General features: G+C 38.9%; 1 protein-coding gene across 6 annotated transcripts in view; it reads right to left on the minus strand.

Annotated features, from left to right (window-relative positions):
• SEMA3D (semaphorin 3D) overlaps positions 1-23,926 on the minus strand; it is a 216,972-nt gene that overhangs the window by 174,072 nt on the left and 18,974 nt on the right. Inside the window, exon 1 of one of the 6 annotated variants that reach the window (XM_038562866.1) lies at positions 7,129-7,252. The exons of the other annotated variants lie outside the window; for them this stretch is intronic. The gene's annotated coding sequence lies outside the window, so the exon portion shown is untranslated. Of the gene's footprint in view, positions 1-7,128; positions 7,253-23,926 lie in introns of those variants that run through there. 6 annotated transcript variants of the gene reach the window in all.

A 23,926-nucleotide genomic window follows, 5' to 3' on the forward strand; every position in this document is an offset into this window, starting at 1 on the left:
CAGAGCACACCAGGGTTTCTGTGTAGTTAAGACACACACGTGAGAACATGGAAACTCTCAGTAAAATACGGCTCATATGGATTGTCAAAGAAAAAAAAAGTAGTGCTTCTGAGTGAAAAGTGTCATCAGAAATGCTGAAAAACAGCCCAACTCTTAAATTGCCACATCAAAATTGTAAATGGCCGAAGAGACACTGATAACATTATTTTCTTAAAAATGCACAGGGAAGAGGTGGCCCGGGCCGTGATGTGAGGGTCGTCGGGCATCCGGGGCGGGGGGCCAGCAGGCTACGGAGGTGGGAGCCCGGGGTGAGGGGACGCGGCACCAGATGCTTTTAGTTGCTTTACGCTACTTTCCACCCTCTGTGCCTGAGGCTTCCTGACTTCTGCATTTTAGGATCCGGGGCAAGGACTGGTCCCCGCGCCCAGAGGTGGGAGGGAGTCCTGAGGTGCAGGCCGGGCAGCCGCGGCCCTACAGCCCCCCTGACACCCCCGCACACCTGGGCGCCGTGGGGCAGGTGCGCGCCAGGCAGCCGCGGCCCTACAGCCCCCCGAACCCCCGCACACCTGGGCGCCGTGGGGCAGGCGGCCACCTCAGGGCGGACCCGCACCTGCACGTGTCGGGCTGCGACCTGGCGCCGCTCACTGGGTGGCCGGGAGGGGACGTCCCAGCCTGGATCCCGAGCCCCCAGGAGGCGCGGACAAAACGTAAGCGGCTGCGGGCCGCCCGTGGAGCAGGTGAGGAGGCGGCGCCGTGTCCAGGGGGCCCAGCTGCCCAGAACCAGGTGCGCGCGCCAACGCACACACACACACACACACTCAGGAAGTAACTGTGCTTGTTCATGAATGCAATGAAAATATTGATTATATTCTTTCTTTCAGTGTAGTTGAACAGGACATAAATAACGTACTAACTTGTTTGGCCTTAACTAATAAGTTATTTGGCTGCAACTAATGAACAGAATTCTTGGTTTTTGTTTGTGGCCTGGTGGTGCCTTAAAAATATCATTGAGTTGCTAACATATCATGAACTGAAACACTCTGGAAACTTGTAAGTGCTTTTCTAAAAAATTTTTTTAAAAAATGTACCCGGGCGCTTGGGTGGCTCAGTCAGTTAAGCATCTGCCCTTGTCTCAGGTCGTGACCCCAGGCCTTGTGTCCACCCCCCCCCACCCCCCCCCACCCCCACCCCCACCCCCCGGTCCCCAGGAAGTCTCTTCCTTCTCTCCCTCTGCCTAGGCTCCCCCTGCCTGTGCTCTCGTGCATGCTCACTCTCTCCCTCTTTCTCTCCCTGCGAAAGAAAGAACGAAAGAAAGAAAGAAAGAAAGAAAGAAAGAAAGAAAGAAAGAAAGAAAGAAAGAAAGAAAGAAAGAAAGAAAGAAAGAAATCTTAAAAAAAAAAAAAGTATCACAGCAAATAGGATCACCCACCAAATCATGCCTGAAGAAGGAGTTGTGCATGCAATAGACTAATCAGTTCACCACTTAAATCTTCAAGCTCCGCTGTGATAGCTCCTTCACTCTATTCCACACTTTCCAGCTTTTGCTAGATTTATAGCCAGAAGATTATGGTCATTGGAACTTTTCCTATATTGCTGTTTTCTGAGTTTATGTCTGAGTTCACTAGGTAGGGAGAAGCCTGGTCTAACAATGTCCTCATTGTAGCACCACAATTAATCCCTTCTGGAAAGAGTCCAAAGCTGACTTTCTTCACACTGACTTTCCTCTGCAGTAATGATGTTATTTTGTGTTTCCTGTGAATTCCTTTCATTGTGAAGGTGGTATAAACAAAGTAACATTTCAAAAAATGTTCCTAAGGTTTTAAAAATAATCTAAACCAGTCATAACATACAAGTTTAATATTTGAAGCTTTCTTCAAATGCTAAGCAATATAAATGTTTAAATAGCACGGTTACCTGCAACAAAGAAATACACACACACACACACACACACACACACACCTATGGAGTTAGAGAGATGATCTGATATTCCTGAGACCAAAGGCAAGTAAAGCTACATAAAAAAGAAATTGCCACAGAAATCCTGTGTAAAAATTGAGTAGAGGAAAGAAATTGTCATCTATGAAGTTTATTGACTTTCTCACTCCTTCTTTTGGTCCTGTGGAGTCTGGCTCTTTTCCTTATTTTGGAAATCTTCAATAAAACCAGGTAAACTTTCCTATGTTTATGTATATATTAAAAATTCCTGGAACTCCTTTCCAATCCCCAGTTAAAACAAAACAAAACAAAACAAAACGAAGCCAACACACAAACAAAAACAGTGTGATGTTCTTAATGAACGTTATAATAGATTCTTTTCAAAATCAATTCCAAAAAGCATATAGTTCCTCATCAAAAGTCAATAATCAGATAAGATGATATCTCAATATCATTTAAAATTGAGCTTCATGGTGGATTTGTGTGTATATGTGATGATCATACAGGCATGTAATTTTTAATTCAGTTATTGGAGTTGGTCTGGATACTATTCTACCTTCTCAAAGCATCTCGCATAATGCTTTTTGCATTAATATTCTATATTCAATTTATTGTATTGAATTGAAGGTTCTAGGGCATCTTAAGTTTTTATCTTAGACTTTTCCTAAAGAATGTTAAATAATTTTAATTCATATTATAAATTTACAGATTTTAGGTCCTCCCCAAAAAAGAATGAAAAGTTTCTGAACTTACTTTGGTCAAAATAATGAAAAATACCACAAAACCATTTGAAAAGAAAACCCCTTACAAATATGGTGCCCTGAGTGCTTTTCTTTACTTCTAATTATATCAAATGTTCATTATCATATGTATGCTATGTCCTGATAACAAAATATAGAAAAATATCATCACTATACAATTTTCTGTTTCCCTCTGATTAATTAACCACTTGTCATCATTATCATTTAATCCCTTCCTTGCTTTGTTTTTATGTTTTATTGTGCACCTATACTTGCTTGTAGAAAAATATTTGCTTATCCAGAGTGCTTTTTGATCTCAGGTTTTGATCATTTCAACTATCTGTTGGACAAATTCTGCTGAAATGTACAAATAAGTAACAACTGAATTGACTTCCTACTGATTTTTTGGTTAAGTCAAAGCTGTATACAAAAGGATCACTCTTGGGGATCCCTAGGTGGCTCAGCGGTTTAGCGCCTGCCTTTGGCCCAGGGTGTAATCCTGGAGTCCTGGGATCAAGTCCCACGTCAGGCTCCCAGCATGGAGCCTGCTTCTCCCTCCTCCTGTGTCTCTGCCCCTCTCTCTCTCTCTCTCTCTGTCTATCATAAATAAATAAATAAATAAATAAATAAATAAATAAATAAATAAATAAATCTTTAAAAAGAAAACGAAAGGATCACTCTTATCCATAAGCAAGTAAAAAGAGTATCAATATATGCAAATAAAGTTGATCAGATAAAAAAAAATAAATGATTTGGCAGCCAAAGACAAGCTGTTCTTGACCAAAAAGGAATAGTCTATACTAAGAGGACAACATAAGCCTATGTTGGGTTTGTGGAGATGACAAGTTGGCAAGGATGAAAATTACCTCCTGCAGAGTAAGTGCTTAAAAGGTTAATTGTATCTTATAGTGAAAGAAAATTAGGAACTGTTGAAAACAGTGGAACTGTTGAGAAACAGCAAAACTACACAACGCTACCAGCATATAATTAGAAACAATTTAATAACGGAAGGGCACTGATTACCCTAGACAGCATTGCAATGCCTTCAAATATGTATTGATAATCTCATTATCAAAATAATCTCCATAAAAAAAAAATGTGGTTTAGAAAACAAACACCAAAACGATCACCATGAGAACACCACCAGTGGCTTGTAGCCCATACAGCCGATTGTATTTTTCTCTGAAACTAATAAATAGGAGAAAGGCCTGGCCTGGTCAGTCTTTCGCTCTGGTTCTCGGGCAAAGCAAAGTCGCCTGCAGTCGTGCAGATGGAGCAGGAGCAGAGCCGGGAAAGCCAGGGCTGCTGGTCCCGGGGAGGGAGGGAGCTGTCGTGGGTACCCCGAGCCTAGCACCGAGCGCGTGGCTCGGACCCAAGGCATCCTCGGGAGTTTACCCTGTATTTGTCTCAGTGAAAAACAGCAGTAAAGTTAGATGGCAGAGACCAAACACCATCTGTAATCCAAGGTCCTTCTGAACTGATCATTTCCATGGAGTATGGCAGGCGGTACCCACACAGGTCCCCGAAGACTAGCTCCGGGGTAAGCCAGCATGTGGGACCGTCTCCTCTGCCGGCATCACCTACGCCGGGGGGGGGGCCTCCCCTGCGGGGGCCTCCCCTGCAGGCATCACCATCACCTCGCCCATGGGGGCCTCCTCTGTGGGCATCACCTCGCCCATGGGGGCCTCCTCTGCGGGCATCACCTCGCCCATGGGGGCCTCCTCTGCGGGCATCACCTCCACCCATGGGGGCCTCCTCTGCGGGCATCACCTCCGCCCATGGGGGCCTCCTCTGCGGGCATCACCTCCGCCCATGGGGGCCTCCTCTGCGGGCATCACCTCCGCCCATGGGGGCCTCCTCTGCGGGCATCACCTCCGCCCGGGGGGGGGGGGGCTCCCCTGCGGGCATCACCTCCGTCCAGCCCACAGTGCCTATTGCTCCTCCCTGCCGCGGGCTCTAAGCTGCAACCCCCCGCCCCGCTGAACCCACAGATGCTCAGACGTTATCGATCTCAAAGCATTTCTAAGCTTCTAAGGCCCGTTTTCTCTCCCTGTGCCCCGGTTTCTTAGGACTGTCTAGGACATACATGAACTAAAGCAATAGTGGCTGGTGACATTGGCCACTTAATGAGACACCTTGAATACTTCATTTTAGAAAGGTGGAACAGACCTGAAGGCAGGGGGGCAGGGCAGCGAGGTCCTCTCCTGATAGCCCATCCAACCTCACAGGTATCCCCATGTGAGGGGCCTGGGGCTCCCTCTCCCGCAAGGCTGGCCAGACTTTTACTTATTAACACTTTGGAAATGGCCAGGGACGAAGTGCACTTGCTCAGTTTATTCGTACTTTTTACTGCAAATGAAGTAATGGTCGCTGTAGCAGTGACTTGAAATACCGCAGTAGACTGTTTCCTTGTTTATAGGGAACTAGAAAGGAGGCATAAAGTGCACTTTGTAAATGGACCAGAGAGAACCATTAAAACTGAATAAGCCCATTGATGAAAATACAACAGAAGGTGATAACTTTAGGTTAGCTCTAAATAATAGACAACCATAAAAAATAATTAGGTTTGAACACATAATCTACAGAAAAGGTAAAACTTCTTTTCAAAAAAAAAAAAAAAAAAAAAAAAAAAAAACATGACCTAAAGGGAATTTAACTAAGGTTTAGATGTACTTAAAAATACACATCTCATTTTAAAATATGGCAGTTTGTCTTTCTACTCATAAGGAATTATGTTCTTATTGGCATCTCCCTTTATGTTTTATCACATTGATTGCTTTAAAATAATGTAATATCCCTTTTTATTCTGCAAATTTTTTTTAGTTATAAAAATTGTCAAATATACATAAAAAGTGTACAACAGACATCTATATCCTGACACCTGGATTCTATAAGCAACATTTTTCTTTACTTGCTTTAATGCGTATCTATCCATCCTGCCAATCTATCTGATTTTTTAAATGTTTTTCAAAGTGAGATGAAGATATTATCAGTATACTTCACCACTAAACACTCTAGCATGATATAAATACTTTTATTTTGTTTTATAATTTAAAAAATACATTGCTAAGAAATAATGATAATTAACAAACTATGCTTCTTACTGTGACTACATCACTAGGCGGCTGGTTAACTTGTCCATTAGAGTTAGTGCTTATGAGGCTGCGTTCTTAGTTTTAATCTCCCTAATGGGTCAATTAGTTATTTTTTTTCCATGGATACATACTAAACCCCTAATAACATTTAGTCTAACTGAAACTTAATGTATTTTCAACAAGGGAGTAACATGCAAGAATACACTAATCTTTAGTTATGGGCAAACTGGTGAGCAGCCCCTATTGATGATATTAATTAGGACATCTCGTGAATGATTCATTTGTATAATTAGTGACTGTGAAACAACTATTATTTGAAAGAGTATAATAAAATAATTATAGCTTGTTTACCTTTGAGGTATATCAGATATGAATGCTTTATTTTAGATATTTATTTCTGAGAGAGAGAATGAGCAGGGGGAGGGGCAGATGCCCCGCTGAGGAGGGAGGCCTGAGCGGTGGCTCCATTCCAGGACTCTGAGATCATGACCTGAGCTGAAGGCAGCACTTAGCCAACTGGGCCACCCCAGCGCCCCGGATATCTGCTTACTTCTACTTATTTCTAATGCAGGTTAGATCTTTAATAGAATGCAAATTAATAAAGAGCCTAATAATTACTGGGCTGATCTTCAAACCTATCATAAGACAATGAACAGTCCTTGATTTCTCATTAAAATGAAGGCGCCTTAATGAACAATTTCATGTTGAGCTGTTGAAAATAATGAGTGAACAATATGACTTATCACATTTATGCAGTTCCCTTTATTTTACCTGATGTGCTTTTAAGTCCAAATTTATCTGGATTTGTTCAGTTATTTTAATCTTTCTTCTCAAGTTCAGTTGTTTTCATCATCTATTGCTGATAGCTTAGAAAATATATATATATATATATATATATATATATATATGCTTAGAAATGCTACACACAGACAAAATAAGGTATTAATATACTTCTATTTCATGTTATGCCATAAGATAAATAATTAAGATTGTGGGGGCCAAGAAAATTAAGGCCATTCCACTTTAAGTTCAGCGTTAGCACAAGTACAGCCATCCCAGGCCCCTGTGAACAAGAGCTGAACTTTACCTTACTTCAGTTACAGGAATAAAACAGCTTACAGCTAAATGTCCTAGAAAGCCCCATATTAGAATAAAAACAGAGCCCAAGCCAAGGGCAGGAAGCCCCCTATTAGAATAAGAACAGAGCCCAAGCCAAGGGCAGGAAGCCCCTATTAGAATGAGAACAGAGCTCAATGCCCTTGAAGGCCCCATATCAAAATGTAAACAGAACTTGAGGAATTGCTCCACCCCTTCTGGAGGTCCCCTAGAGGAGTCCTTAAAACTAAGCTGAAACCCACCTGGGGTCCAAGTTCCTGCTCCGTTGTGTCGGACACACTTGGACCCAAGCTCGAGCTTGTAAATAAACCCTCGTGTGTTTGCATCGGTGTCGGCTCCTTGGTGGTTTCTCGGATTTGCAATCTTGGGCACAACAATAAAAAAGCCTTCAATTTTCATGCATTTCATAGAATGCTAGAGCTAGATTGAATGAAGGAATAAGGGTATTTTTAAGAAGGTAAAGTTCCAAAATTGCCTCTTGAGAAAAACAAACCTTCTTTAAGACTTAGGATCTTGATGACATTCTAATTTTAAGATACTTACCAATTTAGAATCAAACCCCATCCCCTTGTATTGTTTACATCCCCCCCGAAAGTTACTGCCTATATGTCATCCATATCCATTTAGTATAAAGAATATGTATAAAAAGATAGCAAGCCGTAAGTTAAGCAATTGACATTTCTTTATTAAAAAAGACCAACATGTAACCCAAGAAAATCACTAGCATAAGAGATAGTTAAAAAAAAAAAAAAAAAAAAAGTTACAGGGACACCCGGGTCAGTCAGTTGAGTGTCTGCCTTTGGTTCAGGTCCTGATCCTGGGGTCTTGGGATTGGGTCCCATACGGGGCCCCCACAGGGGGCTTTCTTCTCCTTTTGCATATGTCTCTGCCTCTCTCAGTGTCTCTCATGAATAAATAAATAAAATCAAGAAGCTTCTGCACAGCAAAAGAAACAGTCAGCAAAACTAAAAGACAACCTAGAGAATGGGAGAAGATATTTGCAAATGACAGATCAGATAAAGGGCTAGTATCCAAGATCTATAAAGAACTTATTAAGCCAAGAAACAAACAATCCAATCATGAAATGGGCAAAACACATGAACAGAAACGTCACAGAGGAAGACCTAGACATGGCCAACAAGCACATGAGAAAATGCTCCGCATCACAGGCCATCAGGAAAATACAAATCCAAACCACAATGAGATCCCACCTCACACAGTGAGAATGGAGAAAATTAACAAGGCAGGAAACAACAAGTGTTGGAGAGGATGTGGAGAAAGGGGAACCGTCTGCACTGTTGGTGGGAATGTGAACTGGTGCAGCCACTCTGGAAAACTGTGTGGAGGTTCCTCAAAGAGTTAAAAATAGACCTGCCCTCCGACCCAGCAATTGCACTGCTGGGGATTTACCCCAAAGATACAGGTGCAGTGAAATGCCGGGACATCTGGACCCCGATGTTTATAGCAGCTATGTCCACAATAGCCAAACTGTGGGAGGAGCCTCAGTGTCCATTGAAAGATGAGGGATAGAGAAGCTGTGGTCTATGTATACAGTGGGATATTCCTCAGCCATTGGAAACGACAAATACCCAGTATTTGCTTCGATGTGGAGGGACCTGGAGGGTATGATGCTGAGTGAAGTAAGTCAATCGGAAAAGGACAAACATTATATAGTCTCATTCATTTGGGGAATATAAAAATTAATGAAAGAGAATAAAGGGAAAGGAGAGAAAATGAGTGAAAATATCAGTGAGGGTGACAAACCATGAGAGACTCCTAACTCTGGGAAATGAACAAGGGGTGGTGGAAGGGGAGGTGGGCGGAGGGTTGGGGTGACTGGGTGACAGGCACTGAGGGGGACACTTGGCAGATGAGCACTGGGTGTTATGCTATATGTTGGCAAATTGAACTCCAATTTAAAAAATTAAATAAATAAATAAATAAATAAATAAATAAATAAATAAATAAATAAAATCTTTAAAAAAAAGTTACACTACATGAATATCTTATTAAACTCAACAGCCATTCATGAACTCAAACCGTTCATGGAAATTCCCACAGGAAACCTATCACATAAAGTAATGATTCTAACACATTTTGTTTGGAATAGTGATGCTGCTAACACTTAGCACCACAGTTCCCAAATGCAAGTGAGTTTGCATAATAGTTTACTCTTTATAAAGATAAACACAGTAAGTCACTGTGCAGAGAACCAGACCTGCTTTAGGAATAAATGCCAGGTTAACATATAGAAAATCTCACTATCCCTAACACAAATGTACCCTTTTATTCAGTTAAAAAAAAATACAAGTTTTGATTCTGTTCCTTTATAAGAATAAAGATTGATTCTTGGGATGCCTGGATGGCTCAGTGGTTGAGCACCTGCCTTTGGCTTAGATCCTGATCACGGGATCTGGGATCAAGTCCTGCATTGGGCTCCCCGCAGGGAGTCTGCTTCTCCCTCTGACTGTGTCTCTGCCTCTCTCTCTCTCTCTCTCTCTCTCTCTGTCATGAATAAATAAATAAAATCCTTAAAGAAAGAAAAGATTTATTCTTATTTCCTTAGAGGTATATATAAAGTCACTACTAAAGATATGACAGTAAATAATGTTAATGTCAAGCAAGGTAACAATGTTGATGTTAAAATACTGATGTAGTTTAAGTGAAAATGACTTGAATGAAGGATGAATGATTTCAAAATATTAACAGAAAAATTTTATTTCCCCAAGTGAGACTAAGTTCCTAAAGAAGATGCTTCTATGAACAAGTCAGCAAGTTGGTATAGTTTTTGTGTCTTCCCTCCACCTTTTGATCCTTGCCCCAAACTTTGTGCATAATTAATATACCATATAGTCTTTCAGTAGTACAGTATGGATTATCAGTACAGGTCTATCTAAGGAGCAGTCTGAGAATGAGGAGAAACTTGACCTTGAGGTATACCATCTTTTCAGATATGAATGCTTTATTTTAGATATTTATTTCTGAGAGAGAGAATGAGCAGGGGGAGGGGCAGATGCTCTGCTGAGCAGGGAAGCCTGAGCTGTGGCTCCATCCCAGGACCCTGAGATCATGACCTGAGCTGAAGCCAGCATTTAGCCGACTGGGCCACCCCGGCGGGCAGCCACTGGATATTTCCTGAGGGATCCTGGTCTCCATTAACCCCCTCTGGCTATCCCTTCTATTCGTACTCACACTAGTCCCTAAAGCTACCTTATTTGGACAGTGACTGCTCTTTGACCTCAAAATCTTCTTAACCAGTTATAAGTATATAAATCAACTGAGGGGACTGTCCCGATCAGTTTCCAGATGGCCATCTCCAAATATTCCACACCAGCAGGGTGCAGAAGGGGGTTCAGAGTCTAGATTAACCATGAAAACACCCCAAGTGGTAAAACTCAATACAAGCAATTTGGACCAGCTACTCATTTTAAAGTTAGCTCCCAAACTCATGGCACCACACTCAAATTTCCTCCATGCTCCAATCTTTATGGACTCTATTCTCTGTCTAGTTCCTGGACTATTACAACATTTGCTAGCTCGCTTTCCACCTCCCTCACTTCACTTCTCCATTCATATACAAATCATACTCATGCTCTGAAGGTGTTTTGACAAATTTGATCGGGCAGGCAATGAGAAGACTTTCACTCTTTGATGCACAGCTTTTCAAGTTTTCAACATCCTCCTCAATGATCCAAAACTTCTTGGGGATTTATCTCTCACTATTCCTATAAGCTGTGAATAAAATACCTTATTCTCAGCCATCATATTTTTGAACCCAATTCTTGTTATGTATGAGGACATAAGTGACAGAGTGTGAGCGATCTGATGTAGCTACACAGTAATCACCGTTAGAGCAGAATCTAGAATTCAGGGGCTGCGTTCCATCCCTCACACCAGCCTGCAGACGGCAGGATGTCAGTAATGATCATGTGACTGGAGGGAAGAAGGAAAAAAGGCAGGAACAAATGGAGTAAAGGAAGAAAGAGAGAAAGAAAGACTAACCAGTGTTTAAGAAACACAAACCATAATTTACAGTGTAAACTATTCCAGAGATATCACACCTATCATATCTTTCCCCAAAATATATAATTTATGGATAAAAACCTGAGCTGAATGCCATTTTATTAAGTTGCAAAGACTAGTATTGAAAATAATTTATAGCTCTACTCCCTGAACCACTATGATAAAATTAAGTTTTCAAGTTTAATGCTTAACAGAATCCCAAACCACTGATCAATTTGATCCCCCAAAACAAACAAGGCAACAACAGAAATGAAAAAAGGTAAGACATTAGATAAATGTGAAGGAGTAAGTGTATTCTTTGCCATGGAGGAGTAAAGGAAGTTGATATGGTTAAGAGATAAGCAGTGGCAGAGACTGCTATTAGCACCAAGTATGAAATTGTGGAACTGGGAAGATGTTAGGTTAGATCAAGAAAAAGAGAGAAGGAGGGAAATAAACACACAAATTAGACCATGAGTCCAGCAGGATGAGTAAAATAAAAACAATAAGAACAACAGAGAGCTAAAGAATTATATAGTGAGAGCTAAAGAGCAAAAAAATGAAAGAGAGAAATTGAGATTTCACCCTGGAAAAAGGATGAGCCAGAAGGGAGTTGCAAGGAGAATGGGGGAGATGAAGCGTGCTGACTCTGCCTGTAGAGACAGGCACGGTCTCTCTAATGAGTACCTCGGGGAATCAGAAGGCATTCTAGCAGCACTGGAGGCAATGGGACCCTCCTAGACAGGACTGGTGCGGCTGCACCTGGTGCTCAGACTCAGGCACCTCATTATCCAAAAGGTGCAGAGAAGTTGGAAGGAGTTCAGAGACATGATGGAAAAATGATTAAGATGCAGAGGAAAAGAATTTTTGATGCAAGCTTAAAGTACTAAACAAGCACTAAGTTTGGCTGAGCAACAAGTTGATGGGCAGAGAAGCTATCTACAGATAAAAGATATGAATAATCTGGAGGAAAAACATTATTACTTAGCCAGTACCAGGAGGAGTGGTTCATGGAGAACAACTGCGATAAGAAAAAAAAAGCAGCCTTCAGATTAGGAAGGGAAGTATAAACATGCAAGGGATAAATCTGTTTGTCTGATAATGAACAAGGCACTGTCCTGGGAAAGAGCTTGTATCAGTCTGTATGTGTAAGATACAAGCAACCTGACCACAGATGTTGCCAGGATTCTAGAAAACACAATCAACAGAACAAAGAAATGTTAGAAGCATACTAACAATTCAAGCTCGAGTCTCAAAAGGACTCAAAAATTTAGCTTTATCTTCCACAGTGTGTTCATATTCATTAATGACTTGAAATGTAAAGTAGTTCAGCAGTTTCCAGAAAGGAATAAAATGGGTTAAGTCCTTTCAATATTGCTTCCAGTGATTCTAAATGTTGGTTTGCAATACAGTCTTTTTAAAGATTAAACCGTAAATGAATCACTTATATAATTAGACATGTGGGTAGATATAAAACCTTGAAATCACCACCCTTGTGGGAGTGAGATGGCTCCCCACAGAAGGAAGCAAAGAATTCCCAGGTGGAGCTTCATCCATAATAACACATGTTGCTGCATGTCCGTGGCGGCCATCTGTGTCTTCCCTGTGAATCATACTGGAATACCCATCCCATCACAGGAAGAAACTGTGAACTACCCACACAGGTATTATTTTTGGATTATGTTCTCCAGGTCAGCAAAACGAGTATGGTACCCACCCACCACTTCACACTCCAATATTCACAGTGGTACCTAGAAATCTTCTTTTATTAAATAAAACCCAAGGTACAGATTTCACCATTTTGAGAAAACTCCTGATGTTCAATAGAACTGAATCAAGTCAAATTCTTATACTGATCTAGTCATATTTTCCATTTGTTTATTTTTTTAAGATTTTATTTTTTATTTATTCATGAGAGACACACAGAGAGAGAGGCAGAGACACAGGCAGAGGGAGAAGCAGGCTCCATGCAGGGAGCCCGACGTGGGACTCGATCCCGGGACCCCGGGGTCACGCCCTGAGCTGAAGTCATACACTTAACCCCTGAGCCACCCAGGGCGTCCTCCGTTTGTTTTCATTAAAAATTTTTATGCACTTGACAAACTTCCATCTCTGCACTTTAAGAATCAATCATCTGTACCTGCTGGGTAGCAATTTCCAATTTTTAATACACATGTGTGCTTCTTATCTCATCTAAACTTCACCTTCGAAGTTAGGTATTATTATTAAAACTCCAGTTTACAAATGCTAAGCTGAGAATCAGAGAAGTTACTGAGAAGCCAAAGTCAGGTTGACAAGAGGAACCAACAACAACAGAGACGGGCCTCTTCTGACTCCATGTCCTGTGATCCTTCCACTGCACTCTATTTCTGATGGGATTCATGTCCTCAAACACAGCACCAATAAACATTTAGAGTTCTCACAACAGCAATTATTGTGTAAAGCCACATCATCATGAGTTTCTGGGGAGTCACTAGAGCAATTTCCCTAAAAGTATTACTGTTAAAAAAAAAAAAAAAAGGAATGAAAGAAGCAGATGAAGTAGATGAGGTAAAAAATAAGAACAAAACTTAGTGGCTTAAGTTTCCAGAATATGTAGCCGTTTGTTTTACAGAACGGCATTTCATAGTTGATTAAAATACTACTCTTGGAAATGACAGTGGAAGGTTCAGGTACATTTAAACATTTGGAACAACAAGATAATCTGACGTGAACTGGGGTGGAGTGAAAACAATGTGGCAGAGGTGTATTAGGAGGGTGAGGCAAAACTTACGGAAGAAGAATGTGGAAAAATAGTGGAAGCTCTGTCAAGTTTCCAGGAACTGAAAAACAAGCAGATGCACAAAAAAGAAACTTGGCAACTTCTCTCCAAATGCACCAAGGAGCAATCTGCAGAACAGAAGGTTCCAGTAGCCGAGAGGAAATACACTTAGAGGCAAACATCATCTTGGAACTGACTGAAAGGAAAATAACATTTAAAATGTTCAGATTCCTTGGAAGACAGAAGTAAAGGAACTGATTCGACTGTGGAATGTCACAGGGCAGAGGTTTAGAGGCTGGGGACATCCCCAGCGGTGAGCTAATGGCCTGGAAAGGACAGGGATGTGGTATGAAAAGTGAGGGAGAGGAGAGGGAAAAGCAGTATATTCTAAATGGTAATTTACATTTGAAGGGAAGGGGGAAACTCCCAAAAGAAATGTGCAAACATTAAAATATAGAGTGAACAAAGAAGAAATTAAAAGACAGTGCCTCTCCAAGAACTTTAGTATTTGCGTATTTGAGAGCCTCAACTCAGGAAATAAACTGCCTGGGTCCATATCCCGTCTTCACCTGTTAGTCGGAGGGAACTACAAGTTATTTAAACTCTGTGCCTCACCTCCCCTCACCTGTGAAAAGTAGAAAATAGTATCACTCACCACGTAGTAGAGTAATAACTCAGTAAGACAATTCTTGTGAAGAACACAGTGCTCATGAGAGAGCAAACAGTAAAATAAAACTAAATTTTAAAAAATCATGAGTATTTGTAATAGTTGAAAAGTAAGAAATAGAATTTTAAAAAAACAACAACAATAAAGGCTATAAAGACTGAAAGTCTAAATGGTAAATAAGAAAGAATCAAGTGTCCAACAGAAAGGATACAAAGAGACTGAGAAAGATTAAGGCTGCTCTTTTTTAACGTAATAAGAAAAAATTGAGAGATGTTACTTACAGTTTATCTGATCCAAGGCAACTTACTATGAAAAATGTGAATTCATGGAAAATGGGCAAAGCAGCCCCTTATTTCTGAAAGAATCAATTCAGAAATCCAGCTTCAATCATCCAGAGGTGCCCTTCTCCTCATTCTCAGAATGGTCTTCAACTAGCCAAGTGTTTCAATTCTGATTCAAGTAAATAATCAAGCATTTCGTGTTGGAATGCCCTTTCAAAAATACTAACGAAAAGTAATTCCTATCTTCCAAATATAAATTGAATTAAGTCATAGATGCCTGTTCCAACAAAGAAGTCTTAATATTTATTTTTAAAATGGAACAATCAATAACAATAATAACCAACTTTGTAAAATGCTCATTATGTGCTAAACCCAACATATTTCATTTCCAGCTCCTACAGATAGACATTATTTTTAACCCAAAATAGGTTGTGATAAAATTGATACTCAGAGCAGTTAAACTAGTACTTCATTTAGGCCATGTAGTCTTTCAGTAGTACAGTATGGATTACCAGTACAGGTCTATCCAAGGAGAAGTCTGCTCCGTTAATAATGTTTCCATATCAAAGATTTTTTTGAATGATAACTTGAACTAAGCCACTACATCACATAATGCCAATTATCTTAGATTTTAAGTAGTTATTTAAACCAGTATTTAAAAAAATAATTTTTAATTTTGGTAAAACAAATGTAACGTGAAATTTACATCTTAGCCATTTTTAGGTATATAATTCAGTATCAAATGCATATTCACTTGTTGTGCAAGAAGCTCCAGAAATTTTTCATCCTATCCAACTGAACCTCTATATACCCATTGAACAAGTCCCCATTTAAACCCTCTTCCAAGTCCTGGAAACCATCATTCCACTTTGTATTTCTTTCAGTTTGATTACTTCAGATACCTTATTTAAGTGGAACTATACAAAATTTATCTTTTTGTGACTAGATTATTTTACTTTAGCATAATGTTCTCAAGCTTTATCCATGTTATAGTATGTAGCAGGATGTCCCTATTTATAAAGGCTGAATAGTCTTTCACTATATATACATGATACCACATTTGGTTTGGCCATTTATTCATTGATGTACAATCGGGTTGTTTCCACCTCTTGACTATTATAAATAATGCTGCAATGAACATGGACGTGCAAATATCTCTTTGATATCCTGTTTTCAAGTCTTCTGGACATATACCCAGAAGTGGGATTGCTGGATTATGTTGTAATTATATTTTCAAAAATTTTTATGGAAACTCCATACGATTATCCTAAGATGCTTCATGAATCATTTTACATTTCTATCAACAATGCACAAGGTTCCAGTTTCTCCACATCCTCACCAACACTTGCTATTTTTATTGTTGTTGTTTGGATTGCAGCCATCCTAATGAGTGTGTGAAGTGACATCTTATTGAAGTTTTGATTTGAATTTCTCTAATGATCAGTGATGTTAAGCATCTTTACATGTGCTTGTTAACCATTTCTTTTCTGTGGAGATAAGAGAATGTCTATTCGAGCTTCTTGCCCTTTCTTTCAATCACGTTATATTGTCTGGTTGTTATTGAGTTATAGAAGTCCTTTATATATTCTGAATATTAACCCTTTTCAGATATGTGATTTGTAATTATTTTCTCCAATTCCTAGGCTGTGTTTTCACTCCATATCTCCTTTGACAGAAATGTTCAAGTTTAATATAACCAAAACTAGTATATTTTTACCCTAACCTCTATCTATCTATCTATCTATCTATCTATCTATCTATCTATCCATCCATCTATCTAAACCCTTATGAATATGGGCAACCATATTTCATGAAAACCAAGAATATAGACTTTTTGAGCCATTTAGCTTTTAAAAGATAAATTCAAGAAAAAAAATAAAATGCCCTTAGTCATTTTCATTTCTCATAGTCTGAGCATCTAGCCAAGCTGTATTTGATTTTCATGTTTAAAGATCCATGGATTTTTTTTTCATTCAACACACAGCCTCTAAACATTAGCCAATTACTTCATCTGTTCTGAAGTGAAAAAACAGTGACTTGATCCAATGCAGAGGGAAACTTTCAGTGTTTCATGCTGTTGAGAGACTGAATGTCAGCCCCTGATGTGGCACATAAACTCTGTATAATACATTTTATATACTACTTTAGAATATAGAAACTATATAACATTCAACCCTATTGTATTTCTTTTATAGCTGGCCAATAAAATCTAGTCCTTTACTCAAAAAGATAACAATGTAATTTAAAAATGTATACAAACAGCTGAATTTTAAGCAAAATGTAAGTGCTATAAAAGAAATAAAGTATAAGTGAAATAGTTAAAAATCATATCCTGATTGAGATGGGAGGGAAATGGAGCGGAATCAATAAAAATTTCATAGTAGGGAGGTCATTTAAGCTGGAATTTTAGAGTAAAATTTCAAGAGACACATAAGATATGACATAGAGAGGTTATATCACAGTTTTATGTGGCTAAGATCAGCATGATCTAAGCTGCACAGTGAGATTACAGCCGAAAGCATTTAGACTGGATTCTGCTATCACTTAGGGCAAGAATGGGATGACAGCAGTGGCATCTGAGCATGGTTGATAATGAGGGGATCACACTGGCAGGAGAAAATCATGTCTTACCCAGAATGGTTTCATTACTTGTGGATTTTCAGTAACCTGATGCATATGTACATCAACATCTAAAAACTCACAACATTTTAAGTCCACTTCAGGTCATTTTCTTTTGACAAAGGAAGAGGCTTAACTGTTCCTGATCCCTCTCATATAAAATAGGAACAAATGTGTGTAGGAATTGCAAATCATGAAGAGAATATGTGGTAGAAAAAAATAGAGATATATAGAGATATATGGATATACATCAAGGAAAAATACAAACTGGTTCACAAGTTCTTAAAAAAATGATACAAACTGGTTCACAAGTTCTTATGTTTTCCATAACATAAAATTATATAAATACATACCCAAGCATATTTGCTTCAGGAATTTTTAATCAACAGGAAAAGGTGCCAAGAAAATAGCACCAAACAGATTTAATAACCATGAGTATCTAAATTGGTTAGAATGAGGATGCTTTTGCTTTTATCTAATACAACATTGCATACACCTACACAGACATACCCATACACACACACACACACACATATATATATACATATACATATAATACTTAATGTTTTAGTTTTGCTTAAATTTTATATTTTTCTATAAGACCTTGATCCTGTCAAATATATTGTTCCTAACCTAGATAAAGGTTTGGAATGCAACATCCTAAATTTGTTAGGGCTTATGATTAAATGAGAAAAGGAATATGAGTTAGGAGACTATTAAAATAATTCAGGCAAAAGATCATGAAGGTTTGAATCATGGTGTTGGCAGTGAGAATGGAAAGGAGGGAAATTTTAAGAAAACTTGATGAACTAAGTGGAAACAGAGAGCAGAGGAAAGTGATAATAATAGCAGCTAACATTTACACAGGGAACAGACACTATCCTACACTGTGAGCTAGCTCACTGGTTTATTTAATCCCCACAGTAATCTATTAAATATTCTTATTATCCCATTTTATAGATGTAGACACTAAGAGAGATATAATAAGGCATCCAAAAGCTATAAGCCAATAAAGTGGCAGAGTCAGAACAGGAACCCATGTCGACTAAGCCCAAAACATATGTTCTGCATTGGATTAGAGATGACTATTGTGCAAAATTCAGGCTATTCATTGGATGGTGGTAATAGAAATAAAAGAGGTTAAGAAGTTTAGTAAAGAACACAAAATATTAAAAACCCCTGGTTAATTTTACACATTTGTATTAAATATGTAGAAGGCCAGAATGATCTGTAGATAAGAAAACAGGAGAATGAGGTTTTATACAAGAGGATATAACAGATTATGACCAAAGCAACTGATTATACCATTGTTTGAATAATGGTGCACAGGTGCTGTGAACGTTGAGTAGAAATCACCAAATTTTCAAAAGTTGGATGAGAAAATGTCCTGAAATCAACACATATGAATTGGCCCGAGAGAAATATCTACCGAGGGTGGCTGGTGAACCAGAAGTATGTCGGAGAGCGAGACCTCAGTGGGTAAGAGAAACAATAAGAACAGGACACACATAAACAGCAACAGCTTTATGCATGTGGCAAAAGCCAATTATTCTTGGCATCGGTCAGTACCGAAAACAGCACATGCTGAAAACAGTAATGATGGTGACTAGAGAGCCAGGCCTGCTGAGCTCAGTCTCCCATCGCCCGCAGGCCCCTAGTCAATGCTTCTCTGAGACCCGGGCAGACAGTCACGTAGGCAGTTCCCTGCTGCCCCTCACCTGATACAGGCAGGTATAAACCACTGTGGAGATCATGGAGCACTAACCAAATTCTGTGTCACTGTGCAGGAAACTACATCAACTACATCAAAGCAGCAGCATAAGAGATGTTACAATAGGCTGATTTTGTTTTGTTTAAAATGCCTGATGTAGAGATCTAGGCTGGATACACGGACAAATAGGACCAAGAGTCTCTGGAAATATGGAGGACAGTCAAAGGTAGAGATGCTCTAAAGGACACACAAAAAAATTCAGTCGACTTGAATAAAAGAAATAAAAGAGCTAGAATAATAAGAGTTTAAATTAATGTAAGTTTTCACATTTAGATGATAGCAGACTTTTTTTAAGATTTTATTATAGAAAGTACATACACACAGAAGAGTAAGCATGAGTAGGGGAGCAGTAGAGGGAGAGGGAGGAGCAGGCTCCTGGCTGAGCAGGGAGCCCTAGGTGGGGCTAGGACCCAGGACCACGACCTGAGCCGAAGGCACGTGCCTAACAGACTGGGCCAGCCAGGCCCCAGTAGTAAACTTTTCTATGAAGCTGATACTATTGTTGGAGATCCATTTGTTTATATTTTAGTAGGGATATGATTGTTTCCCCTAAAAATTCCCTAGGTTTGTTTTTATGCCATCACAGAAATATCCTCAGGAAGAGTTATAAGCAATCAAGCTCTACCTACATAGAGCTACAATCAAAAGACCAATACATATAAGAAGGGAGAATGTATTTTCATATCTATTCACTTCATCGGCTTAAAAAAAAACATATAAAACTTGGGGAATTATTATTCCAGGAAGGTTGGAATTTCCCTCTACAGGAAAATATCCACAACTGAAAGATGTAATGCAATAAATAAATACATGATTAAGAGAAAAATAAGACTGCACATCTGCTTCCTGGTAGAATTATGATGAATACATTGGGAAATGTTGCTTTTGGTTTCTATTATTAAAGGTGACCACATCAAGAAAGTATGGTATTGTTAAAAATGTTATCTTTGTTCACACAAAGATGATAAATGGACAGTGACAACACTTCAGATGTCTATACCTCCCACAAATAAAGAGCCATTAACAACAAACCCATCACTGTACTGCATAGTGTTAATATGAATGTTTTTGATGAGGATATTTATTCTGGATTAAAGTCTACACTATAGTTGAATAGTTTGACAGTATTGCATACCAGAGCTTCTTACTTAATACATGTGGAAAAGGATGTATGTCTGCCCGCATAATCTATCCATTACGTAGCATTTTGGGGTGGAGGATGAGTACAGTTAGACACCATATACACATGCGTATGTATACTATACATGTACTATACTCCTTTATTTTTTAATAATGAAAAGTAGCTAGATAGAGACTAGATCCACGGCAGCTCTCTTGCTTTGGAGATCATAAGCAGAATAAGAGTCTTTGGTTACCAGACAAAAAATAATTTGTTCTTTTGGAAATGGTCATGATTATGTGGCTACTAATCATCGCCCAGGTCTATTTATCAACAATTCTGGTAGAACACGTGGTATGTCCTTTCTCCATTATCTGTCAACACATGTAAGAAGGAGGATGCTTTCTCTGATAGGAGTGAAGAGACTTCAATTATAAGCTCGGCTTTGTAACTACACAGTTGTATGCCTCCAAACACACGACTACTCTACAGACATGGAATATGAATTTCTCAAGCTGAGGGCTGTTCTTCCCCAAACATTCAACACTGATCTTAGAATACCGACGTTGTTCTTTTATGTTTAAAGAAGAAAAGAAAGGAGTGAGAACAGGAAGGAAGAACAGCAAGTAAAGAGGAAGGGGAGAGGGAACTCACATGATTTCATCCTCAATCTTCCCTGTAAAATTAAGAAACTGCAGTAGACATTCTCTCAGTTTATTTTTTAAGATTTTATTTGCTTGAGAGAGAGAAAGTGCATGCATGCACGTGAGCTGGGGAAGGGCAGAGGGTGGGGGATAAGCTGACTCCCACTGGGAGTCACCTCTGAGTCGCCCTCTGAGCCAAAGGTAGATGTTTGACTGACTGAGACACCCAGGAGCCCTCTCAGGTTTTGTTTAATTTTTTTTAAGTTCGGAAATATCATGACTCAATGAGACAAAAAAATTTTATTATTTATTTTTAATAGATTTCCAAGTAAACATTCTGAGATTAACCATTTATCTGGCCATTTATCTGGTTTACCTGATTATTTCCAAGGCTGGAATTAAAACTATACTAGTTTGGTTAAATAAGTTTTATTTATTTTTTTTTTTAAATTTTTATTTATTTATGATAGTCACAGAGAGAGAGAGAGAGGCAGAGACACAGGCAGAGGGAGAAGCAGGCTCCATGCACCGGGAGCCCGACGTGGGATTCGATCCCGGGTCTCCAGGATCGCGCCCTGGGCCAAAGGCAGGCGCCAAACCGCTGCGCCACCCAGGGATCCCTGGTTAAATAAGTTTTAACAAAATATATCATGTTGGAGAAACTGAAAACTTCTGTACTGGATATGTAGATTCTATATATTCTATATATTTAGACTGTAATACAGAATTTTAGGAATACTATTTTCTGAACACTAGCAGGCTCTCTGTTACTTTACATAGTATTTTTTATTGTTAACTGTTATTCTGAATGCAGGTAATCTAAAGCCAGAATGAACTGATAGTAAGGTGGCATATTTTCCTAGTTTATTAACTTAATAGTATATGTAAGGCTATAAAAACCTCATCCTAGCACCTGACATTTTTTAAATTAAATAACTACTGCTATTTTGTGAGACTTATTTTAGATTATTTGATTGAAAGAAGGACAATCAACCTAAGACTTCTTGACTTTCTAACTAAAACTGAAAAAGAAGAGCTAAAGTATGGAATTCCATTATTGAAACAAAATACTATTTTGCTGATGCAACCTATGACTTGGGATCTTATTTTGGGCTCTCATGATTCTACTTTGATTTTTTTTTTCATTTGCAGTGACAAATCAACAAAGATTGATTGCTAAGTTATCAAGCTTTGCTTGTCCACAAAGATGTGGACAAAGTCCCTACCCTGAGGAGCTGCTAGTTGGTGAGGCATATAAAATGTACCCATATAAATTAATATTAAATCAAAATAATTTATTATACAATGTGAATCTGTGTGACAGTAAAAATAAGTTACTGAACTTAGTTATGTTTCGTGAATTGTTACCCTGGTAAAGAAGGTGAGCTTGAATTAGTTTTGAAAAATGGACATGAGGGATCCCTGGGTGGTGCAGCAGTTTGGCGCCTGCCTTTGGCCCAGGGCGCGATCCTGGAGACCAGGGATCGAGTCCCACGTCGGGCTCCCGGAGCATGGAGCCTGCTTCTCCCTCTGCCTGTGTCTCTGCCTCTCTCTCTCTCTCTGTGACTATCATAAATAAATAAAAATTAAAAAAAAAAAAAAAAGAAAAATGGACATGATACTGAGAAATTTAAAAATAAAACAAAACACAAAGACAAAATGAAGGAACTCCATTCAGAATGAACAGCATGATCAACAGTGGATACCAAATGGTAAACATATATGATAACAAAATAAGGATTTACTATTTCATTTCACAAACTATTTAGGTAAGGTTGTCATAGGCTTCTATTCTTGATTTCATGATAGCTGCTTTAAAGTTGCTCTCTACACGAGCTCTTCATCTTCTGTATCTAAAGATTATTTCAGTGGGGTGCTTGGGTGGCTCAGTCTGTGAAGCATCCAACTCAATCTGGCTCAGGTCATGATCTCAGGGTCCTAAGATGCAGCCCTGCGTTAGGCTGCACTGGGCATGGAGCCTGCTTAAGATTCTCTTTTTCCCTCCCACCACCCCACCCACCCACCCCCCGCCCCCGTACTTTGGCTCACATGTGTTCTCTCTCTCAACAAATAAATAAAAATAAAATAATGTGTAAAGATTATTTCAATAACCTAAAATATTCAACTTCCTTTAGCAGGAAAAAATTAATTAGGTATTCTATATCCTGCTGGAATCAAGTCGGACCTTAGACCTTCTATGTAGGGAGATATTATTTGTTCCTGTGAATTCTGGAAACAATATACATTCATTTCAAAAAGTGTAGTATCAATGAGAAAATCTGAAGGTTAACACATATAGGTCCTCAGAAAAATATAAAACAGTTCTTAGGCTGAGTGCAAAGTTCTCGTTGTAATAAAATGCTCTGAATATACAATAGGACAAAATCATGAAATACACAAATAACAAACAAAATACACAAATTACAAAAAGTCCAATATAATAGTCTCAGATTTCTCTGGTACCTTTACTTTCTATTTTCATCACCACTGTCTAGTCCTTATTAGATCTGTGAAGAGTCTCTTAATTGGTCTCCTTGAAAACTATTCCTAGGACTATCTTCCTAAAACATGAAGCCTTGGTTATTACATGGTTCAAAAACTTTTATAGCTCCCAATTACCTATGTAATAAAATCCGGTCTGTACCCTAGCCTTTCAAGGCTTTTGCAACCAATAGAATAGCTTACTGTATATTGGTGAGAAGAAATGAAACTATTAGTGCTGTTTCTTTTAAATAACAATTGTGTCAGGTACTGGGAGAGGTTCTTTATCTGCATTTTCTCATTTAATACTCACATGTATTTCGAATGCAGGGCTGCCATTTACTCCACTTCAGTGTGAGTAGACCAAAATTGACCTAGTTAAACAATTTACCAAATTTTCCCAGATGATAAATTGTGACTTCAAAGTGCACTCCTTTTCTGCCACAATATAGTGTAAATACTTGTGTGAATAAAATCATAACCACGATAGAAAAAAGTACACGGTGACAACATAGTTAGTTTAAACTGCTTGCCAAGTAGATGATCAATAGCCCTAGACTGAAACCTACTGGAAAAAGCACTAGCAGAGTGACCAAGACCAGGGGGGAGTTCAGGGTTAGTAATTTATGTGTCCTTCCCATTTAAGTAATAACTGAAATGAAGAAAGTGAATGAATCAGTGAGAAGAGTCTGTA

This window comes from Canis lupus, chromosome 18, assembly GCF_011100685.1.
Source record: "Canis lupus familiaris isolate Mischka breed German Shepherd chromosome 18, alternate assembly UU_Cfam_GSD_1.0, whole genome shotgun sequence".
Lineage (NCBI taxonomy): Eukaryota > Metazoa > Chordata > Mammalia > Carnivora > Canidae > Canis > Canis lupus.